This window comes from Triturus cristatus, chromosome 3_1, assembly GCF_964204655.1.
Source record: "Triturus cristatus chromosome 3_1, aTriCri1.1, whole genome shotgun sequence".
In the NCBI taxonomy this organism is placed as follows: domain Eukaryota; kingdom Metazoa; phylum Chordata; class Amphibia; order Caudata; family Salamandridae; genus Triturus; species Triturus cristatus.
In genome coordinates, this window is record NC_140583.1 from 729,111,950 (window position 1) to 729,135,834 (window position 23,885).

The following is a 23,885-nucleotide window of genomic DNA, read 5'->3' on the forward strand; positions in this document are numbered from 1 at the left end:
GGGGTGGCTGAGGTCTTTCTTGATTAACAGGACCTTCCAAGTCCAAAGAGGAACTTTCCTCTCTGACAGGGTGATGCTGGAACAGGGGGTTCCTCAGGGCTCCGCCCTGAGTCCCACCCTGTTCAATCTCTACATGGCCCCTCTGGCAGAAGTGGTGCAGTCGTTCGGCGTGGAGCTTGTCTCCTACGCCGACGACACGCAACTCCTCATATCGCTGACCCATGCTCCTTCTAAGGAAGCTGATAACTTCAACGCCTGTATGTCCAAACTGGCTATGTGGATGAATGAACACTGTCTGAAACTTAATGGGACAAAAACAGAGGTCCTCATTATGGGAGGCAATGAGGTTAAATGGACGACAGAGTGGTGGCCCAGCTGTCTGGGTCCTCTGCCCTCGCCTACACGAGAGGCGAAGAACTTAGGTGTATGGGTGGACAATAAACTGTCCTTTGACAGCCACGTAAAGAAGACTGTTGGCAAGTGTTTTGGGGTGATGAAAACCCTCAACCGCACCCTCGACCTGTTACCCATTAACTCCAGGCGTACCATGACGCAGGCATTAATAACGTCCCGTATTGATTACGGCAATGTACTACTCATGGGGACATCAGTGAAAAACATAAAAAAGCTACAGGTTCTACAAAACTCGGCAGCTCGCCTGGTGCTTAGGCTTCCCCGTCGAGCTCCTTCACGTCCCACTCTAGCAGCCCTCCACTGGCTACCGATCAGTAAGAGGATTGTTTTTAAAGCTATGCTCTGGTGCCATAAAATAATTCATCACAGAGCTCCGGCATATATGTCTGATTTGGTGTCTGTGTACGAACCTAACAGATCTCTTAGATCCAAAGGAATGGGTCTACTCAAAACTACCTGCCCCAAAAAAGCTAAAATGGGTGGTAGATCATTCCGCACCTTAGCTGCTAAGCAATGGAACCTCCTGCCTCTAGATATCAGGCTGGAGAGTAATGAAATCGTATTCAGGAAGAGACTGAAAACTTGCCTCTTTGCTGTGTGAACTGGTTCCTTCTTCTTTTTTCCTCTACTGCTGCATTCTCTCTCCATAGCGCGGGGACACACCGGGAGGTGTTACCAAGCGCTCTACAAACTCCTTTAAACTAAACTAAAACTAAACTAAACAAAATACCAGATGTAGAGACGGTGATTTGGAAAATCTGGATATTGTGAGTAGAGCATCACCTCTCCTCGTTGAACTTAATGTCTCTGCGTAATGTTCGCCCACTGGACTTCCCTGTCAGGCATGTCTGCATGTCTTCTATGTCCCCGTGGAGGGATTCCGTGTGGACGCATATATTTCTCTGAGCTGGGCACCGCTCCTCAGTTTATCCATAAATTCTATACATTCTTATATGATCCCGATCGTTCTGCATCTCCTACTTGGTGCATTTCCACCCCTCCCTATACCCAGGAAACTTTCTGATGTAAACTTTGTAGAATCGCTGTGATAAATCGTGGACCGGGCCTGTTAAATCGCATTCTGAAATTCATGTTGCTTTACTTCTGACCTATATAATATTGCGTAAATGGTTTTCTTCTTGCTAACTAACTCCTTTCATGTGGTTGGACGTTTCTTTTCTTCCTTCCACCTTCACGTCTGGTACATGGCTCTCATCTGCAGGTCAGGCCTCACCTCTCTTTAAATTAGCTGTGCCAGTGTAAGCACAGGCCTCCTTTCCTCCCACTGATCATGAGTTCCCTGCGTTACTCCAGATTGGCACCTCGCCTGGAATAGTCTTCGCAAACAATTGGACAAATATGGTTGTCAAATTGATGAGAATCAGTGTATTGAATGTTGTTAATCTAACCATGATCTTTTTCCCTTTGAAAACATGTGACATAAATAATGTATGCCACAGTACATTATGACTGAGCACGTATGACTCAAGTGTTTATGTATAGAACAGTCGTCACTCTGGAAACAAACATTTCATGTAGTAAGACCGCCTTCCTCATCATTCTTACTGTGTGCAAACATTGAGAGGCAATAACCTGCAGGCCTCATATGAATGGATTCTAGAGATTAGAAAAGGGCAGGCCTGAGACAGGTATGCACACGTGAGTTTATGTAGGAGGACACACACCAGGAGTATGTAAATTGCAAAGAGTTGACGCATGAATGCTGGACAACAAGGTGCAGACTGGTACAGTGCTAGTGGTAGCGTTGTATGTTATATACAATTATTGACAATGTGAATAAAACGTAGAATAGAAACTGAGTGATATATGTACTCCTGACTCCCAACATGTGGGTAGAGCCCAATCCACTCTCCTGGTGATTCACATATAATTGTCTGGGGACAGCTGTGCTGGTAAATCAGACCATAACCAGTATTGGCAATGGCAAGACGTCTGGCTTTAAAGGCATGTTGTATGATAATGTGAAGCATTACAAGTATACACCATGGGAATGGACATGTATGTGTGTGGAATTAAAGAACTGTAGAATAATATTGGTTTAGATTAAAAGGTCAAGTGACAGTTGCTCACTCAAGCCAGACCTAACAATCCATGTAGGTTAATGACTGCCCTCCTCTGACCTGTGCTGATGTCAGGTTAAAACAAAATATATTATCTAGGTATCTAAGACACTTTGATAGCATTTCAATGTTAAATGTGTGCCCATTAAAGTTCAAGCTCAGGCAGCTGGATAAATAAAATTATCACAACTGTCTGGAGGGGAAGCATTTTTTTGCAGAAGCACACCACTTCACCCCAATCAAAGCATGTACTTCTGGCTCCCAGAATGTGGACATGGCCAAAGCCGCTCTCCTGGTGATTCTCACATAAAAGCCAGACCATAAAAAGGTCTCTCCAAGCCTCAAGCCTTGCCTGTATGTAAAGGTAGCCATAATCATCTGCTTAACCTGAAGCTTCTAGAATCATGACGTGTTATGAGTCTGGCTGTGATAAAATGTATGCATGCCTGTATAAATCCCTAGTCGTCGAGAATGCCATCAACGAATGGCTTGAGATGTGAAGTCCAGCATTTGGCTGCATAGCGCACCGGCTTGTTCTGAAAGAGTTGCAGGGCTTGCAATTCAAAGCCCTGCGTCATCGTTGAGGTTGTCATTAACGAGGGGCTTGGGATAGGAGGGCCTTTGTTATACAGCTGAGGGTCCAAGGAGACTGCGAGTGTGGTGCACGATCCTTGTGCCATGAGAGTCCACAAAGCAGTGGCGATGCGTCGGTCCTGCTTGGGGTTGCACCACACAGCAGAGGAGATGCGTTGGGTCTGCAGGTAGGCTGGCAGAGCACCTTCAGGCCCACTTCCAAGTGTACAGGACTGGGGTGGCACCATATGGGAGGGCAGGAGTCACAGATGGCAGACTTCAAGTTCCTGGTTTAAGGTTGATGGAAACATGTGCTGTCCATGAGGCTTATGATCAGGAAGCCAGCCAACTAGCCCTTGGAGTCACTCTGGGGTTCTGGCTTCAGAGTTGCAGATCCAGTTGTTCCCACCCAGGCAAGAGAGCAGCAGGTCAGCAAAGCGGCTGTCCTTCAGAGCAGCAGTCCAGCAGAGTGACAGTCCTTTCAACAGCACAGCTGTTTGTCTTCTTGGCAGAGTCTTCCACAGGTCCAGAAGTGTACTAAAGAGTCTGGTCTAAGGGTCCAACATTTATATCCGGCTTCCACTTTTCAGTGGCGGATGCGTCTAGAGGTTTCCGCTCTCCTGAGGTGTCAGTCATCCCCTTCCTTTTTGCCCTGGCTCCAGCTTGTTTGCGCTCACAAAAGACAAGTGCACAACCCTTTGCGAGAGTGCTCAGGCAGGACCTTTGTGATGTGCAGGTGTGGTAGGTGACCGCTCCTCCCCCTCATTAACTCAGAGTGGTGCATCCTGCCAACACCTATCTTCCCTTTGTCTCTCTGTTGGGAGCAATACACAAAGACCAACTGCCAGCTACACCTAGTCATGTGACCCAGGATCAGGCTGTAATCACCAAATAGTTAGGACAAAAAAAAGCCAACTTTCTAAAAGTGCCTTTTTCAGAATGGTGATAAAAAAATCAAACTTTACCATTAAAGAGGGATTTTAATTACACCAAACTCGAGCTGTCTACCTTCTCACAGTTGGAAGTTACAGCTTATTAAATGTAATAAGGTAACTCCAATGTTATCCTATAGGAGAGGTAGGCCTTTTTCACTAAACCTTAGAAGTAGATGTCCTACGTTTTAAATACACTGACTGAACCCTACCCTGTGGACTGTTCAGGGCCTACCCTAGTGGTGGCTTATATGGATGCAAAACGTGTGTGCCAGATTGAAATGACAGTTTAAACACACACACACACACACAAACAAACACACAAAAACACACACACGCTGCAATGGCAGGCTTCAGATGTTTAAAGGGCTAGATAGCTGGGTGGCACAAGCAGTGCTGTAGGTCCACTAGTATTATTTGATTTACAGACCCTGGGCACAAGTAGTGCCACTTTACTAGGGACTTACAGGTAAATTAAATTGGGTGAAAGCCAATTCTACCGTGTTTAAAGTAGAGAGAACAAGCACTTTAGCACTGGTTAGCCGTGGTAAAGTGTGCAAAGTCATAAAGCCATCAAAAACAAAGCAACACAGGAGGGTTGAAGACAAAAAGATAGGGGAAAAACTACACCAATGATGTCAGATCTAACAGTCCTCCAGGGATTTCTCAATGTTATCACTGTTACTCTTTAACTATAAATCTTTAGAATTGTGCTAGTACTTATGACGGCCATCTTTAATGGCATTTACAGGGATTTTCCTCCCAAGAAACTAATCAAATTACAAATGGTACAGAATTATGCTGCTGTCGCTTCGCTAAGCCTGGTAAAGTAGAGGGTGGAACGCAGTTAACTTTGTTTCGTCCACAAGGCCTTGCATGGCCAGTGGCCCAACCAAGGGAAAGTACTCTTATCTGGCACCTAAGGTTAGCCACTAAATCAGCCTTATCACCCCCCTGATGCAAAACGCTCAGACGGCAGAATCGTGCACAATTGAGGATAACCTCTATCTAATTTCCTACTTTACCATGTTCATCTTGAATCAGGCTAGGGAGAAGTTCTGGAAAGACCTAGAAATTTGCCAATGTTGCAAGGCTTGTAGACTGCGCCTCTGGATTACTGCTTTGCAAACCAGTAAACGGTCAACCAACAATCCTTGTTATACGTTAGCCTCTTCATCCTCTTAGTGTTTAGAAGCAGCCCAGGGAGCACTGAACGTTTTTCAAAAGCAGCTAAAATAATGAGAGAATGTTTGACTTTAATCAAAGAGGAGAATATTTTCATTGTTTATTCGTAAAAGAGATGAGAAATTCCCAAGAAAGAACATTGCTAAAAAAGGAATTGAGACAAGCAGGGTCGAACGGGGAGTGTAGAAGGGTTACAGTATCCAGTTAAACTGGAAAAAAGTAGAAGAGCAAAGTGAAAGAAAGAGATGAGAAGAGCTAGTGACTTGAAGAGGAGAGGGTGGGCCGGGTGTAGCTTAAAAATGAATTAATGTAAAACTTGCAAAGCACACTGCCACTCACAATGGAGCATCCTGGCGCTAAGGTTGAATCAGATACTCAGCAGAAAAGGAAGATAAGAGGAAAGTCGGAAATAACTAGAGATGGAAATAACAGAGTGTATTAGAGGAAAAGAAGAGCTAGATCTTCAAGTGGTTTTGAATAGAGCTTCCGATTCTGTGAACCATAAAGGGCTGGGGAGTTGGGTCTATGCCTTCGATCCTAGTGTCGAGAAGGATTTGCCACCTCTGGTTTTGAGTCTGAATAGGGGGTGGGGGGCTTGGGAGGATCTCAGAGTTCTTTTGCTTGTGTAGTAAGTGAATCTGGCAGTCCAGTGGCTCTGAATGCTCTAAAGACCACTATAAGGATCTTAAAGAGGATTCTTTTTTGTACCGGTAACCAGTGTAAAGTTTTTAGAGCTGCGGAGGCAGAACTCCATCTGGGGAGTGTTAGCAGAAGTCTGGTTGCCGCGTGCTGCATCATCTGGTGGTGGAGAATTGGTTTGAAGATTCTGCATAGAGACTATTACAATAGTCAAGTCTAGAAGAAATGAGAGCAAAAGGTTTTATTGAGTTGAAACACATTCTTGCCACTGCAAGAGCTTGAGGGCAGAACGAGAGGAAGGTGTCAAATGTTACTCCTAACTTTCTTGCAACATCTACTGTAGCGGTAGGTGGGGGCACAGAATTCGGCCACCGTTGGGTTGAAGAAAAAAAATAGATTTACTAAATAGCAGGATATCCGTTTTATCTTTATGGCATTTCAGATGCTTGGATTACATCTACAGGATTACTATGGTGAGGCAGTTTTTGAAGTTTAGTTCTGAGCCAAGGGACCGTATGTCCAGCGATAGAATCAGCTGCGTATCATCAGTGTGTGATGTAGTGGCGATTCCAAAAGAAGCAATCCGGAAGATTAAGGGGGCCATGTATATATTGAATAGTGCAGGGCTGAGAGACGAGCCCTGCTGAACTCCTGAATGTACTGGTCTTTCTGTTGATGAGAAAGGTCCTAATGTGACTGCTTGTCTGTGACCGGTTCAAAAAGATTTGATCCGGGACAGGGCTTTATGAAAAATGCCACAGTGCTTGATGCGTTGGAGTATGGAGAGTGCCGGCAAAGAGAGAAAGCAAAATCAACGTTGCATTATTTCCCTCGTCCAGGGTCTTGTTTTATGGTGTCAGAAACTTCCAGCAGAGCTGATTCTGTGAAATGTTTTTGGGTGAAAGCCGATTGCTCGGGATGAAGTGCATTGGAGTTTTCCAAAAAGGGAATTGGGTGGTGGTGGTGGTGGTGGTGGTGGTGTTGCACGTGAGGGGAAAATTAAGGTGAGTCTCGCGCGGGAGGGGGGAATGAGGGCGAGGGTCACGTGGGGGGGGGGGGATGAGGGCGAGTCTCGGGCGGGAGGGGGGTATGAGGGCGAGTCTCGTGCCGGAGGGGGGGCGGGGCGGGGGGGGGGGGGTATGAGGGCGAGTCTCGCGTGGGAGGGAGGGAGGGAGGGAGGGCGGGGAGGGGAGGAGGGGGAGAGGGGATGAGAGGGGATGAGAGGGGATGAGAGGGGATGAGAGGGGATGAGAGGGGATGAGGGCGAGTCTCGCGTGGGAGGGGGGGGGGGGGGATGAGGGCGAGTCTCGCGTGGGGGGGGGGGGGATGAGGGCGAGTCTCGCGTGGGGGGGGGGGGATGAGGGCGAGTCTCGCGTGGGGGGGGGGATGAGGGCGAGTCTCGCGTGGGGGGGGATGAGGGCGAGTCTCGCGTGGGAGGGTGGGAGGGGGGATGAGGGCGAGTCTCGCGTGGGAGGGCGGGGGGGTGGAGGGGGGGAGGGGGGGAGGGGATGAGAGGGGATGAGAGGGGATGAGGGCGAGTCTCGCGTGGGAGGGGGGGGGGGGGGGATGAGGGCGAGTCTCGCGTGGGAGGGGGGATGAGGGCGAGTCTCGCGTGGGAGGGGGGATGAGGGCGAGTCTCGCGTGGGAGGGTGGGAGGGGGATGAGGGCGAGTCTCACGCGGGGGGTGAGAGGGGGATGAGGGCGAGTCTCACGCGGGGGGTGAGTCACACGGGGTGAGGAGGGTGAGCCACGCGAATGGCGGGAGTTGCATGAGGGGGTGTTTAATTTAATTAATAATAATTTTTAAAAAAAGGAAACCTACCTATTCGCCCCTCTGGCCGGGTCCAGCGTCTTCAGGAAGCAGGCAGCCTTCCTCCCCTCCCCTAAGCCAATCACTACGCTCTAGTGGAGCGTTGTGATTGGTCGGGCCGGCGCCCAGGAAGGGGCTTACGGGGAGGCCATGTTCTCCATGTAGACTGCATTGCAGCCTTCATTGAGAACAATAGAGTGCCCATGACTGGTTTGGGAGGCCCCAGAGGGCCGACCAAACAGTCCGCGCCCTCAGCAGTGGGCACACCACGCAGACCCGCCAACCCCCAATTAAACCCTTCTGCATTCTCGCAGTGCGGGAAGCAAAAACATAAAATGGTGACGCGACGCTTCTTCACCTCAGTGGAGGAGCCGCCCTTGAGGTGAATGTCCTTTTTAGGTCGAGCCTAGTGCAGCGCACATGCTGTGCTCTAGGAGAGGGCCTCTTGAAATCACTCCAGACTTTCAGAGAAACTTGTGCGTGTGGCTTTCCATTTTCCACACATTGTATTGGCCTTTGTGTGTGGCTTTCAAAAATGAAAGCATGCAATTGGCCAAAGGCGGGTGCATGCCCCACCTTTTTCAGTAAATGTTTATTCCCACGGCCTCCAGCTTTCCGGCAGCGAGCAGCGGCGCTCAGGGTGGCATCTGTTGTGGATCATGTTTCCACTTTCGCGGCCGCGTGGCCCTTGTTAGTTGGTTGCTGAGGCTGCTGTATTCAGAGCTGAGTGTTCTGTTCGGTGCTGGTTTCTGTCTGGAACTGAATGCTCTGTGTTTGCGCTGTGCTCTCTTCGGTGCTGGGTGTTCTTCCCAGAGTTAGCTGCTCTCTTTAATTATATGCGCTGTATTCACAGTTGGATACAATGCACATTGCTGCATCTTCTGTTTATTTTAGGTTGCTCATTGCTCGCTGTTGCGGGTGCTCCCCTGTGCGGCGGCACTCAGTGTTTGGGTGATTAGTCCGATCATTGTACAGAGCTCGCTTTAGCGGCTGCTCCCCTGTGCGGCAGCCCTCAGTGCTCGCCTGCAGCGCTCCCTCCTGCCTCACTCTTGTTCACAGGAAGCAGGCAGGATGTGTGTGTTTTGGGAGGAGGGATCCCAGCCCATGAATCCGAGAGCAGCAGGCGGCCGCTGCTCACTTGAGCAGGCGCAGGCCCTCCCTCCACTGACTGATGGCTCAGGCTTTGCTGCAGGCCTTGGACTCGTGCAGCTCCTTGAGACCGTGCAGAGGTGCTGGGGACCGCGAGCGGGGGGCAAGCTATAGGGCACTCTGCCCCAGGAGGACACGCTACATGCATCAAGTCTGTTTCTAGAGGGCACGCCACCTTACAGCCCTCACGGAGGACACGTTTCATGTGCAGTCTGAGTAGGGCACGCTTTACTTGCATGGGATTTTTATTAGGACAGACTTCCTGTGCAACCACTGGTGAACACGCATCTCTGGACAGCTGTTCACTGGAGGAAAAGCTCCCGTCTCTTAAGGACACGCACTGGGATTAGCCTGTCCCTGAAGGACATGTTGCACGACCACGGGATGTCTCCAGAGAGCTGCCTGTCTCTGAAGAACCCACTCCCACTGTAAGCCTGTCCCTGGAGGGCACACCGCGACTCCTCACGGGTGTGGGGTGAGGAACCGACGGACACTCCTTCCCGAAAGGTGTCAATGTGCCTGCCCCGGGGGTGTCTCACTGCCCTTAGGACAGTCTCCACGTGGGAGCCCGGGCTGCCATCTGCCGCCGGATAGTTGGTGCACTCTCTCCTGCCGGGGGTCCGTCGACTGCTGCTCCCTCCTGGTGGTGCTGTCTCCTGCGGATGCTCGCTCAGGGGCATGTCGGAAGAACTGGAGTGTGTGAGGAGAATGGGGCGGGGTGTCCAGAGAGTGTGAGGTAAGCCGGGGCTTGGCGGGAATGCTCTTAATTTGTAAGGGGGCAAAGTTTTTCTGCCGGGCTTGCTGAACACCAAGGCTGTTTGTTGTTCTTGATTCCAACTCGTGCCTTTTTCTTCCACTATCCTTCTCTTCATGTCTCTATGGCTCTCCTGCATGTTCTTTTTCATCCTGGTTTTCTCCTTTAATCACTGTTTTCCCATCTTTCTAATCGCCTTCTCTCGCCCTATTTTACATTTATCTCTCATACTTTTAGGTCAAAGTCTAATGATGAAATATAAACCCTGGTCCCCAAAAATGCACGTCGGTGCTCCCCACCTGCATGCACTGGCACAAATTAGGTAGTGTACATCAGTAATGTTGAAATCGTCAATTCTGCCTGTGAACTGGACAGTGCAGTGGACATGTTGCAACAGAATCAACAAAAGTGACCAATATGATTATAAAACTTATGGTATTTGAAAAACACTGACTCCTCACCTGCTCATGCTTTGTCATTGTAAACCGTCCTAGCTGGTACAATCCAGTACTGCACGGAGTTTTACAATAATATCAACAGCACTAACTAGAACAATACGGTACAGTGTATTTACTTCTTCATGTTAATACGATCAATGCTGGCCTGAATTGTCAGTCAATCAAGTCGTATTTCTAAAGCGCTACTTGTCACCCAAGAGGTTATCTCGGCACTAGCTGCTGGTCTTAGTCGAAAAGCCAGGTCTTGAGTCCCTTCTTGAATTGTTGTTAAATGAACGGCATGTAAATTACTTTTGTTGTTACCCCCACTCCCCCTAGTCCCCTAAGTGCCCCCCTTTAACAGATGGTGTCTTTCACACGTACTCACTTGTCTACTTTGCCCACGCCCCCCTTCCCGCCATGTTCACTATGCTCCCGCCCCCCTTCCCGCCGTGTTTACCATGCTCCCGCCCCGGCATATCTCTCACAGTGCCATAACTGGTGCCCACACACGCATTCATCAATGAAAACAAACCCCACCTGCCTGCATGTCTGGCCTTTTGTTTATTTTTTGTGATTTGTTGGGACGCAAAGCCCCACCAGGAGGCTTGTATTAGCAGTGCGCCGTGTGCACTATCACTTCTACAAAGGGTGCCTGCCGCTCCACGCAGCACTCGCGGGATGCCGGAACTTGTTTAGCCCCTCTTGTTCGTCGAGTAAACGCCCTGAGGAAAATTTAGCCATGGATATGTAGCGTATTTTGCTAAATTCCCCAAAGTTTTCAGAGTAAGTTCCAACGCACCTCACTCTGAATTCATACTCTCGGTCCACCCTAAAAAGTCCACCTCGACACTGGTGGCATTGACCATGTCCAGTTTGCTCCATTCCGTCTTTGTACTGGAGTTCATAAACGAGATCTATCCAATCATGGCGGACGGCGGAAGCTGGCGGTTTCCATTTTACTTGGAGAACTGCATAAGCCCCTACTACACTGTGATTGAATAAAGTCCAGTTATGGCCAATGTGGGGGATCTGGTTGAAATATGTCTTAACTGTGAAGCAGTATTCATCAAGAGTTGTTTTCTCGTGTACAAGCCTAAGACAATATCCAGGCCCTGTGGAGATGTAGGAAGAGTTGAAGTAACAGCTGTTTTCGCCAGCAGATTCATAATCAGGACACTCTCCCATCAAATCATTCAAGGTTTATTGTCTATATAATGTGCTGCACGGCTAAACACTTATGTGGTCCCAAAGGCGAGACCTATTGGTTATGCCAATGCTTGTTTACCTGTGTCACTGGGGATAAGCCTAGTGGCTCACTGTTTTAAATTTTCGCTGCTGTGTGCTTAACTTGCCCTTGGCCTACATCAGGTTGGTGTGTACAGTGCAGTGCATGTGTGATGTACATGTGCTGAATGTATGTGTGCCTGTGAATGGTACAATACAGGGCTAATGAAGTTCTGTGTAGTGCACGTATATTATATGCATGTGCTGGGTGTATGTGTGCTCATGAGTGCTGCAATAAATGAAGGATGTAGTGCTTTGCAGTGCATATATAGCTTATGCCTGTGCTAAGTGTATGTGTGTCTGTGAGTGGTGCCATGCATGAAGGAGGTAGTGCAGTGCATGTATGCTGTATACATGTGCTGGGGGTAAATGTGCCTGTAAATGGTACAGTACGTGGCTGACTCTGGGGCCAAAACCTGCTAGTCTCCCAACTGGCTGACGAAACATCACCGAGGGAATCGAAGATAACCTGTCCTGGAGCATCAGCACCTACCTGCATGCTAAACCCATTGTTCCCTGTGAGGAAGAGGAGAGTGTTGGTGGGAGATCCGGTCGAGTAGATTACCTTAGCGAGCTGTGAGGAGATGGCTTATGCACTGATTGGGTCATTGCCTGTGGGCAGGAAAAGTCAGCGACCATCGTATGCTAAAGGAGACCTGCCATGAAGTGAGCCGTGATCATCACTTTGCTGAGTGGGTCATCGCCCGTTTACAGTGAGAAACCTATGACCTCGTATTCCAGGAGGGGCTGCTGTGAAAGATTGCCATTTGGAATGGGCCGTCAGCTGTGTGTGGTGGAAAGTTGGTGACCCCGGTATGATCGGAGAAGTGAAGAGTTTGCCATGTGTGGTGGTGGGCCATGGGTCCTGGTTGAGAGCCGGCGACCTCTTATGACAGGAGGAGCTGACATGAAGAAACCAGAGGGGGCCAACTGGACCAAGCAAGAAGTTGGACCTGAGTGGGATTGTCACCATAGAGATACCTCTGTGGGAACCCATAAGGACCAGCACCATGACTGAAGCCCAGCGTCAGAACATTTGCACTACTTCCACCCCCATCAATTCGCTGTGGGAAGGATCAGAGAACGCGCCCAGCTTATAGGTACCATGAAGAACCTCTGGTTTCTGCAGCTGCATGACGGCGTGTGATGAATTTGAGACTGCTGAGCACAGCCTGTCTGGACCTCATGAGGAGAACTTAACAGAGACGGCTGCTACAGCTCCTGTGCCTGAGGAGGGGGCGCACTCCGAGACTCTGGTAGCTCCAATCCTACAGGTCTGAGGAAGACTGGTTTCGTGCCAGTCTGCCCCGGAGGAACTTGATTCCCAGATAGCACTTCAGCACTGCAACACTTTTGACTTTAAATACAGAATCGGATTGGGCTACTAGTGAGGCTTCACCTGATGAATGTCGGCTATAGTGAATGGGGAATAACCACTATTGCTAGAGCAAGGAGGGAGTGGGACTGGAGGAACCGCCTAAAGAAACACTAGAGTCCGAACCTCAGGGGAGTGTGGAAGCTGTTTGTGAATCTCATATTTCCCTATGTGCAAGTAGCAGTAAAATAAAATACTACTTTTTTTTTTTCATAAAAGCAAGTATTCGGCTGGACAATTGTGTATTGCTGCTGTGTGTTTTTTGTTGTTGCTGTAAGCCTGTGTTTACATCCCTGTATTAACCCCACCCCCTCTCCAAGAAGTCTTGGACTCCTTGACCCAGCTATTACTGAGAATCAAGTGCTGAAGGCGTACTTGTCCCAGCTACTCCGGATTCATAGATTGCCTGACCCCGGCACAGCAGAAGTAAAAGGCCTCAGGCCCCAGGACTGGGCCCAGTAATTCCTGCTTGCCCCCTGGCCCTCTGAAAGTGGTTCTGAGTATGCTCTAACATAGCGGCATTGTCATTCCTGTGGGCAGTACGGCTTCTCTAGAGGACTCCTAGAATGCATGCACGATTGCTCCAGAGCCTACATTATAAGTAATGTATATAGGACGGTCTGAGTAACTGCTCCATTTTTACATTCAAGACATTTGGAAAGCGTATGTTCTGCCCTCAGTGTGGTCTCAAAGCATTAACAGAGCATGCCCCTTCCAGCCTACAATGTTATCCTCATTAAAAACTTGCATAACATGTAAAGTCTTTTCATGGTATTGATGTTAAACTGGCCAAACTTTGGGTCGCATAACCCAGCTAGTATGCTTTTAGGCTCAATGTGCCTGCATAACTGTTAACGAGTTAGTATTGGCTTGGCTTCATCTAATTCTCTGTATGCAATATAGAAATGAACTTTCCTAGCCACCCATTACACCGGTCTCCTCAATAGTGACTCCGCAGAGCGAAGTCCTATCACCACTTTAACCTTAGAATCGATGTTTAACTGACCGAACTATGTGATTTCCATGCAACCTGGTGCAGAGGTTCAGAACACATGGAACGAACCATGTTGTGATGTTTACACCTAGGTGCAGCAAGTTCCGGCACTGTTTTGTGCGATCACCGACATTTTGCATATGATTACATCTGTATGCATAGGGATGGAGTACTTACTAATTGTTCTTTTCCAGACTCTATTGTATAGTGCTCTGATCTCTTCCAGGACTAGGTAAAAATAGAAACTAGTCATTTCTTAGAAAACGGGTACCTGTATTAGTGTGTTCATCATAGGAAAATCAAAACTGCAAGTACCCGTGTGTGCAGAAGTAAATGAAGCTTGCCAACCCGCTTCTGTCCGACCTGCAGCCTTTCTTCAATTTGTCCTCTGAGGCCTTGCTTGGCCTGGCCTGGCCTCTACCCTAGGTATAATGGTCAACCGGGGTCTGCCCCTAATCTCTGTTTTTTCTTTCCACCAGATTGAGGCAGTCGGAAGCCTGAGCTTTTATGTTCTTCCAGATAAGATAGCCATGGCTACCGAGTAAAACACCCCGGCAGGTGCCCCCTGGCTCTGAACTTCGCTGGAGCCTCAGGAATGTTGCAGAGCGGGAGGCCTGAACTTTGTTCAAGATCGGGCAGCAGGGCCGTCAGTAATGTGTTTTTCTAAGGGTTGAGTTCTTGGAAATGGGGAAGTCCTGAACACCCGTCAGAGGCATGGTGTGTTTGTGTGCCTAGTCCCATCTTGAAAAACAGATCACTTCTTTAAAAGATTATTCCTTGAGCTGCCCCCTTCACTTTTTTGGGAAATCCTGGGCTTTCCTCTTACAAGCAATTAAACTGTGGAAGTCGATTAAACTTAACCAATTATACTGAGCTGTTATAATATTAGGCAAAGGATGAGGGGATTAGCTAAACGTATATATCAAAATGCCTGAAAACACTGCTCTACAAACTACGTTTGGCTAACCTTGTAACAGAAATGCTAATGTATCTGCTTATAAAATTAATTTAAAAAAAAAAAAACATATTTATACTGAGCTGTTAGGTTCCCTGTGACACGAGACATCTAGGAGCCTAAACATTTCTACCCAGCTGTAGTCCTAGACAAATGATGTTCCTTCACATCACAGCCCTCTCTAGGACCCTTTTTAGGTCTCGCCTGACCCAGCGCATGCACTGGTCTGGCGAGACATCGTGGATGTGCGCGGGCGCGCGCGCGCCTCACTTTAACGGCCGCACGGCCGCTTTGATGTTCTCCGTGAGCCAGGTTTTTTTTTTCCTGTTAATTACTTCTATGTAGTAATGGTGGCACCCGTGCGCCGCCATTACTACAGAGCAGTAATAAACAGAAACAAGCATTGGCATAGCCAATAAGTCTCGCTTTTGGGACCTTATAAGTATTTAGTTATGCAGCACAATATCCTTGGTGCAACAACTGTTGCATGGCTAAACACTTATAAGGTCCAAAAAGCGAGACCTATTGGCTATGCCAATGCTTGATTTTTTTTACCCTCCTCCCCCACACCTGCTGCCTTTATTAGATCCACAGTTCACAAGTGTCCCTCATGGCTTCTTCATCTTCATAAATTACTTTATAACTTGCTCGCAACGTTTTACATGGTGGGAAACTACGGGGGCTACATTATGGACAGGGCTAGCTGAATCTGTCATGTGTGACTTTCGACTACTTGGCATCTTTACAAAATCCAACCCCAACACTTGGCACACATAACCCTGGCACCGTCTAAAGCCTCAACTGCTGCGCCATTTGTGTAAGGTGCATAGAAGCCAAAACAAACAACGGTGTGAGATGAAGGTTTCATTAGCTGGACAAATTGTCCATGGGTTTTCAAAACAGAAAAAAAAAATAGAAGTAAAAAAATGGCAGAATGTATTAAAGGCCTTACATCATTTTCTTTACACAGTTTACCCTCTGGCCAGCAGTGATAATTCTGCCTGAGGTGGCACTGCGGAAGAGGACATGGCTCTGAGTTGGGTGGCCGAGTGGCACTTGGTAAATCCAGCCCTGCCTATGGCCGGGTCCTACGGAACGTCAAGTCCTTTGATAAAGGACTGCAGGAGTAGGGTGCATGGTGATAGTTTCTTCTAGAATCCTAGGCAAATGCTGTTAGAGGAATGGGCAATGTTGTAGCGACTGTGCCACGGGCCCTAACATAAACAGGTAAAATGAACTCCAGCTAAACCCATGGCTTGGTAGTAAAAGACCGCATAATTGGGGTACGGTAATTGGGCTAACCCCTTGGCCCGTTTCAATTGTTCTTACTTCCATTGTTTCAACATTTACTACTATACTTTTTTTTTTTTTGTGACATACTGTGTACACTGTACTCTGTTTAACATAACTTGTTTGCGAATTTTTATGCACTTTATGATTCATTTGTGTTTTCATCTTGTGGTTGTTACATTTTTAGCCTTCCAGGTCTAGGTTGATTGTAAAGCGCTCTGATATCCCCTGGGATCTTTTTCGCGCTATATAAAACTTTATAAATAAATAAATAAATACAGTGGGCCAGCCACACCTCTGGCCCCTGGTACCACTACACGATAGCTAGCTAGACCCAAACAAGGGGCAGGACAGTCATTCAAATTGCTCATCTACACGTAATAAGGTTGGAAGGAGTGTCCTCTGACCTTGAGGTGCTGGTTCCACACCAACTTCCCATTGCAATGCATTGGACTCGGAGTGTTTTGGAGCGCGCAAGCATAAAACCGTTCACTCTGTGGCAATCTGAAGGTCAACCTGCCTAGCTGCCAAGTGGTTCCATGGTGTGCGTACCTGCAGTGCTTAATTTGTGCCGGTGGTTTCATGTGCTCAGTATTGGCACTTTATTCTCAACACTGGCTCTAATAAAAGTCTACATGGTGGTGCTATCGAATTATGAGATGAGCGGACATACTGTGTTTAATAATGTGTGTGTATATATATATTAAAAATGGATAAAAATCTACCACCAAAGCATTCTTATACCTTTGCGTGGCCTGGAGAACTACGAATTGTCACACCTGTAGACGTGAGATGTTATTAGTTATGTTGGCACTATTATTGGCAGCGCTGGCCAGGGCAAAGAGTGGTTAGGCACTGGTGTGTATGTATATATATATATATTTTTTTTTTTTTACAAATTAAGCACCAGTGCGTAGCTCCATTCGGTTAGTCCTAGTTTTGTACCCAACATCATTTGCCTACGGGGATGTCCAAACGCTTACTAGTGTTAACGCAAAAAAGCAAACCAGCCCCTAGCCTGCAGCCGACGGAGAAAAGGCCAGAGTAACAAGATAACGGGCACGGCTGTGCTTGAAGCGAATGACTATCATATCGCAGTTAATTGTCGATGTAGACTATCCATTTAATTCGTTACCTCGACCATAGGCAGGGAATCCCGTGTGCCAGCCATGCGCGAGGTCTCCAGTGTTCGCTTTGACGAACCTGTGTCGCGAAGTCCCTCCGCCGAGGGTACTGGCGGTCAATGAACCCATGTCCCCTCCCCCGGCCTGAGGTGTGCAGTGCACACATGGCGCTAAGGCACTTTCAGCAAACAAGCCGGAGGCCCCTGTATAGGAAACGCCCTCGTGCGCACTCAACCAGTGCACACCTCTTCAGGGGCCCGCTTCAGAAATCAAGGGAATATATAATCATCCAACCGTACGTCTTAACCGAGGCGGTATCGATGTATTCAATGGATAGCAGAGGAGTGTTTTTAATTACGGCCCTACTCTTTTTATGTAATATGCGGTTTTGCGTCATGTGCACATAGCTCTGTGAGGTCGCAGAAATTTCATTAATAGACGTCAAGTGGCAGTACCTCATTTATGTGCACTTCATGTCAGCCTCCTTCCTTTCGACACATTTATTAAGATTTCTGAGAATTACAGACCCGCGATTGAATGGAACAATACTAAAAATGCAATTCTCTACATTCGTAGTGCTGTTGGATAAAAGGCCATAAAGTCGCCCTCATCCCTTGAATGCTTATGTGAGGTAAGGTCAAAAACCTCGATATTTACCTGCAGTTAGCAACAAAATGTATCCACATCCTGCAAATGTGTAGTATTCAGAGGATCCTCGCCGAAGGCGCGCGTGACATTCTGCCAGCCTGTATTTTTAAAGTCGCATCACTTTTGTATTCCGGTACTTGTTCGTTTACCTCCCCACTACAAATGCAGTCAGGCTTGTGCCGCGATGCAGATTATGCGAACCGAACACCAGGACTGGCAGATCACTTATGACCTAGCTACTCCATGGCCATGTGTACCAAGGCCTCAAGTGGAAGTTCAGACAGGGGAGTAACTCAAAGCGACACGCATGGGGTTCCTGATATAAAGCAAGAGCTGGAGAGAGGTGGTGTGCTGAATCGCATCTGCTGTGCAATTTAAGAGGAGTTGACCTGGGGCGCACAGTTTGTTATTTTTCTACCAAACTCTGAACAAATGAAATGCTGATTTAGTTCTAGTTTGTCGCTGCTGTTTGTCCTGAATATTTGCGGTGTTTCTCCAGCAGCATTTGCCGTCCTGCACACGCCAGGAGATCTTGCACCGCTGCACCTGACGCTATAATGACCGCCTTCCCGTGCTCTGCTGTGTGAGGGGACCTTGCCCTGCTGTGGCTATTAAATACAGTACACGAGGTCGCCTGTGCAGTGTGTCGGGAGCGCGCAGCAGTGCGGCTGCATGCGCAGCAGCGGCGGGTGTCCTTCTGCAGCAGAAGGTCGAGTTCTTTCCATGAAAAGTCACCTGAGGGTTCCAAAGAGCAGGGGCAGGTGGGTAGGGACGGCGGAGTTCGTCACGAGGCGGCGCCCCCTCCCATAGCGATTGTGTACTCGTAAACGCCGAGCGTTGTTTACAGTACACCGTGTATGGAAATCCAACTCGGACATTACACGCGAGCCAAGCATGGGCAGGGAGGAGCCTTTTCCTGCGGACAATGGCTTGTGGGCCGCTGTAACACCTAGAAGACGCCAGGCTTGATTCTATCATTTCTGGGGCATGTGTAAGGCTCATCTAATTTGCATACAAAGTGGCACATTCTGGGATAATTGCATCTCAATCGATGACGCTGCTCCTGAAGCGGATTTGTGCAGACACTTCCTGGACTGCAGCCCCTCCCATACAGCGCCGCTTTTACAGCTGTAAAGGGCTGGTGGCGTGAGAGTGGCTTTTCATCTAAGAGAGCCAAACTGTGAGGGCTAGCTGAGGGCTAGCTGAGGGCTAGCTAAGAGCTAGCAGGGTCTGGTGGATTAGTGGACTAATGAGTCCACTGTAGGGGCCTGTGTTCAACCTCATGGTCGCAGGTTCGAATTCCGTTGGGTCCACTCAGCCTTTCATCCTCCTGTGGTCGATAAAATGAGTACCAGTGAGTTGAGTAACAATAAACATCTGTTATTCAGGCCAAGATACCCTTCTGGGTGAACGTGTGCTTTACCAACACACGTTAGGTCAAACACATGCGAAACTATGGATGGAAAGGTGAAAGGATGATGGACGGGTGGCAGAATGGGTGGACAGGTAAGTGGATGCGAGGGTGAAGGAAACTATCATAGGAAGGGCCAGGCTTACCTTTTTTGTTTGTTCAGTTTCAGTAGAGGTTTGGTTCAGAGTGGGGGTATTTACATTTTCTGACTACTCTTTTGCTCACCACTAACACAGAAAATGACGGTGCGACCAAAGCAGGAGGTGCAGGGGCCAGTGACGTGTTTCCCTAGCTTATTGTTTGTGAATTCCCTTTGGTGCATTCATTGCCCAAGTACCTGTGTATTCAGTGCCTCGGTAATAGTGTGTTCTCTCTTTCCTCTTGTTTGTGTAATGTATAAGTGTACTAGCACTAGCAGCGTCAGTTTAATTATTCTCCCAATCTCAGTGCAACCCCCCTGCCCGTGTGAGTGTGCATCTGTCTCATTGCTAGAGTGTCTGTGTGCGTCTGTCTCATTATTTTATTTATTTTAAAAGTTTTATATTGACCCGTAGGTATCAGAGCACTTTACATACATACTGTAAAGAAAAACAGACGGAAATTGCATTACATAGTAGGCAGGCAGTTAGGAAGCAAAACCAGGGATAAAAAATATACAGCATGGAAGATAAGGTGGTTAACACAGTCCGGTCGCCAACTATCCTTGAATGTCAAGAGAGAGGAGTAAACTCGGATATTAAAGTCTAGGTTAGTTGACGTTCGTCAGGAAAGTATTTGTTAAGGAGATGGATTTTCCGGTCCCTTTTGAAACAGGAGAAGGAGGGGTTGCATCTGAGGACTCTAGGGAGAGCATTCCACATCCTGGGAGCATTGCCAGTTGTTAGTGTTCACCCTCCCATTGTCTGCTTGTTCCCTTTCCCAGAATACAAGCATGGCATGTGTGAACTATATCTGATCAGTGGCGAAACACAAAATGATGGACCCCCCCTTCAGAATGTGGGGGAGGGGGTAGACTGCAAGGGGAACTCCCCAAACTTACAGAAATTCATTGGCCTTAGGCTGAATACCACGCCCCGCCCTGCAGGGGTCTTTGTTACGCCCCCCTCTGTGTACTAGTATTGGTGAAGGCCTGTCCCTGCGCGCCTTGTCCACAGGGCCGGACTGGGAAGCAAAACTGGCCCTGGCAAAGAGCTTGGCCGGCCCCCCTGGGAGCTGCTGAGCTGTTTGCCAGTGCCGGTTTCGGCCGATTTTGTTACAGGGGCCGATTTTGCAGCTATGCTGTAAAAACAATCTAGAAATAGGGTTAACCCAATATACCCTTGAAGGCTTGGGCAAAACAATTGATAACAGGTGAAAGATGCCTACAAGGGATGTTATTTCAACAAAAAACTACTGATTAGTTATTCTAGAATTCCATTAGGAGTGAGTCCAATCGGAACATACACTCAATTTGTCATCTGACAACATCAATTAATGAGCTTGAATAGCACCGAATAAAAAACAAACAAAACACGTGAATATCTTTTTGTAGAAAATACAAAATGATTTATAAATCAAGTTAAAAAGGAGTACAGATGAATACTTAATTCAGTAAAAGATCATGAAGGAGGTGAAAACAATGTAATCCTACAATTCATGAACTGAACAAAACAAAACATCTATTCCGGTAGAATCAACAATGACATATCTCTAAATGAGAATAATAGTCAATTGAATATAATGAATATTTCGGAAACAGATGGAAAAGTCGACGTTTCGGTCTTAGTAGGCATCAGTCCATCAGACCATCTTCAGGACAATTAATTATGCAAGTAACGAAAGACCCTTTTATAGCCAAGTTCAACACGATCAATTTTTCTCGTGGAAATGAAAATAGCGCCGTTTGTATCAATTTGCGGAGCTATCGCTAATCAATAGATCGATGGCAGCAAAGAAATGGACATAAATCCAGTAACGAAATTTCAATGATATTTGTATCGCAGGGTTGTCGGACGAAAGCTGGCGTCAATCCTCCAAGTAACCCGTTCGTATTATAAATCATTTTGTATTTTCTACAAAAAGATATTCCGTGTTATGCTGTAAAAACGGCCGTAATGGCCCTTTAACAGAAACGAATCCCAGGGGCCCAAAATCGGCCATACCCTGCGGCCCAAGGGGGGATGCCCGGTGCCTACTACAGCCAGTCTGGCCCTGCAAGTTGTCCCGGTGTCTGTGTGTTCATTTCTGCTGCAGTGCAGCGTTGCTGACATTTCGACTGGGTGCGTCCCCTCCATTGCGGGTCTGCAGGGCTTGCGTTCGGCCCCTCCATGACGGGTCTGCAGGGCTTGCGTTCGGCCCCTCCATTGCGGGTCTGCAGGGCTTGCATTCGGCACTCCATTGCGGGTCTGCAGGGCTTGCATTAGGTCCCCCTTCTGCAAGAAAGCCTGAGGCAGCAGTTTGCAGTGCTCAGTGTGTACAGCAGCGTTGCGGCCGCCTTCGTGCACATTAAAACGGAAATCGTTGGTCATGCCGCAGTGTGATGGTAAAGCCAGGTTAGGACAATCTGGTGTTATTCTGTACAAAAAGGCCTTGTGGGGGAGGTGGGCACAGCAGTTCGGGGGCATTGGAGTTGACATGTCGTAGCTCAGTGAGTGGAGAGCCAGTGCAGCCGAGGGCGAGTCGTATCTCAGAGAGCCAGCTTACCCATTTATCATTGAGAGGTCGATAATAGTTGATTTGCTTTTCTTGTAATACCTATCGCTTAAATTCGAAAAGAGAATTAGCTCTGCAGAGTGTCCCTCCTAGCAAGTGCCATTACTGCATTATTAATGTCCATATTCCTCTTGAATGCTGTTTACCGTTTACACTTCGGTTTTCCATTGATGACAGCGAAAGAAAAAGCTACATTTTTCACTGAATCTGATTGGTTGGCCTACATTTTTTTCAAACTTGCAATTTATCTTTTTCGTTTCTTTTCACTCCTTTAGGTTTGTCTTTATAGATACCGAGGCTCACTGTGACTTCTCCTTTTGGAGAAGCAATAAAGAACAGCGGCCTTGCCTTGGACGCATTTTCCATAATTTTTGATTGACCGAGAGCAGGAGGAAATAACTTAATCTATTTTTTTTTATAATTTAGGGTTGGAGTTTAGGTTTCTTGCCGCAATAAACTAGCATCTGATGTTTTATTAGTGAGTGGTCGTGCCAGAATGATACCGTCTCCACACAATGCAGCGTACCCAGGCATTTTAAGAAACGGGCAATGTATGTGATTATGTTTGCTTTGGCAGGAATTTCTCATATCCGCTCGCATGCACATGGTAGTGCCTGGGATTTCAAATTTGCTGTACAGTGTAAACAAATACAGGCGAAGGCAATACTTGATAGCACGGTATACAGAATGAAAAAATGATATATTATTTTGCAAAAAGTCATAACGCATTCAATCCTTCGAAAATCACAAAGTTAGAAGAACACATAGTTCATTTTTTTTTATATTTTCCATCCATGTGTTCATGTTGGAGTTCGAGCTGTACTTATTTAAGCCAGTGGTTTCAGCCGGGGCCACGAGGGCTCGTTTTCGTGGACCTCATCGGACTTTGACCCGGAGAGAGAAAGTGAAAAACACAAAGCCGTGCAGCCTGGCCGCCGCCTTAAATTGACGTATTTTGGCCTCAGTTGGGCTGCAGCTGCCAAGGGGCCCCTTAAGGGAAGATACGGTATGCTGGGCACGCCGCAGCCTGGCGCGGCGCCAGCCGCTTCTCAAGAAACCCGGGTTCCAGGAATTGTTTGCACAGCCAGCCCGATATCTGCGCTCGCGCGGCCACAGCTGAAGAAAACAGCAAGAGCAATCGGTGATTGTTGCACGCGAGAGAGGAGCGCGTAGGTAGTGGTGGTGACCGAAGGTGCCCTCCAAGGTTCACTGGTAAGGTTGGCAACTTAACCGCAGATTTATTACTTAGACTTACTTTAATTATGGGCTTTTTGCCAAACTGTTGAGGTTTCGTAGCAATGGAAGTACCGCTTCACAATTCAGTCGACCTCGGAAATGCGAAGGCCGAATCTGCAGTACATAATAATGACACACTACGTACAATTTTTACAGAACACCGCGTACGAAGACGACATGTGAAATGAATGGGAAGTTTTATTAGTCATGACAATTCTACTGGTTTTCTTGACGCTCTTTGAGTTATGTAGCCTAATGGTTTTCATTTTAGCACTTTCAGTTTCTCACACATTTAATGCAAGAACAATATCGATAAAAATGTAAAAATCCCAGTTCCAAAACAAGACCAAAAACTTGAAAGGGGAATGTGTGAATGGAAAGAACGGGAATTAGTGTTACAAAGAGCAACGAGTCTCTTTTGGGAGAAACATTTTTATTTCCTTTTCATAGAAGAGGTCTGGAAGGTTGTAAGGGGAGAAATTATGTCCTTCTATCTGCATATCTTGCAAATAGAGGGTTGTAAGGGACTTTCATTATGCAAAGTCTCACAAAGATCCTGATTATTGGCCTACTGGTAGCTTGGGAGAGTACCCAATGTCATACCTCTATGCAATCTGCATAGTTTTCCCTTCAATTTCGCAATGTTTCACTGCGATTTTCAATATTTCGTAACGAGGGTTGGGCACGAGGCAATATTTTTGTCATTAACCATGCAGGGTGGTGGGGTTTTAGCAGAAAAACTATCCAACTAGATCTTCCTCAGTAACTTGCATATCACAGACAACGGTGTCTGGATGATTAAAACTAGTTGGGCATCATATGCCCGTACTGAATGAACATCAATTGTTTAAGGATGGAATCCTCACTCACCCAAAGGTGGCAGTGCTTAGTAAGGTGCCA

The 23,885-nt window shown here is 47.4% G+C and overlaps 1 protein-coding gene across 2 annotated transcripts in view; it reads left to right on the forward strand.

The window, feature by feature from the left end:
- The window catches only part of PNPLA2 (patatin like domain 2, triacylglycerol lipase), a 103,475-nt gene that overhangs the window by 25,384 nt on the left and 54,206 nt on the right, over positions 1–23,885 (forward strand). Inside the window, exon 1 of one of the 2 annotated variants that reach the window (XM_085644879.1) lies at positions 22,830–22,961. The exons of the other annotated variant lie outside the window; for it this stretch is intronic. The gene's annotated coding sequence lies outside the window, so the exon portion shown is untranslated. Of the gene's footprint in view, positions 1–22,829; positions 22,962–23,885 lie in introns of those variants that run through there. 2 annotated transcript variants of the gene reach the window in all.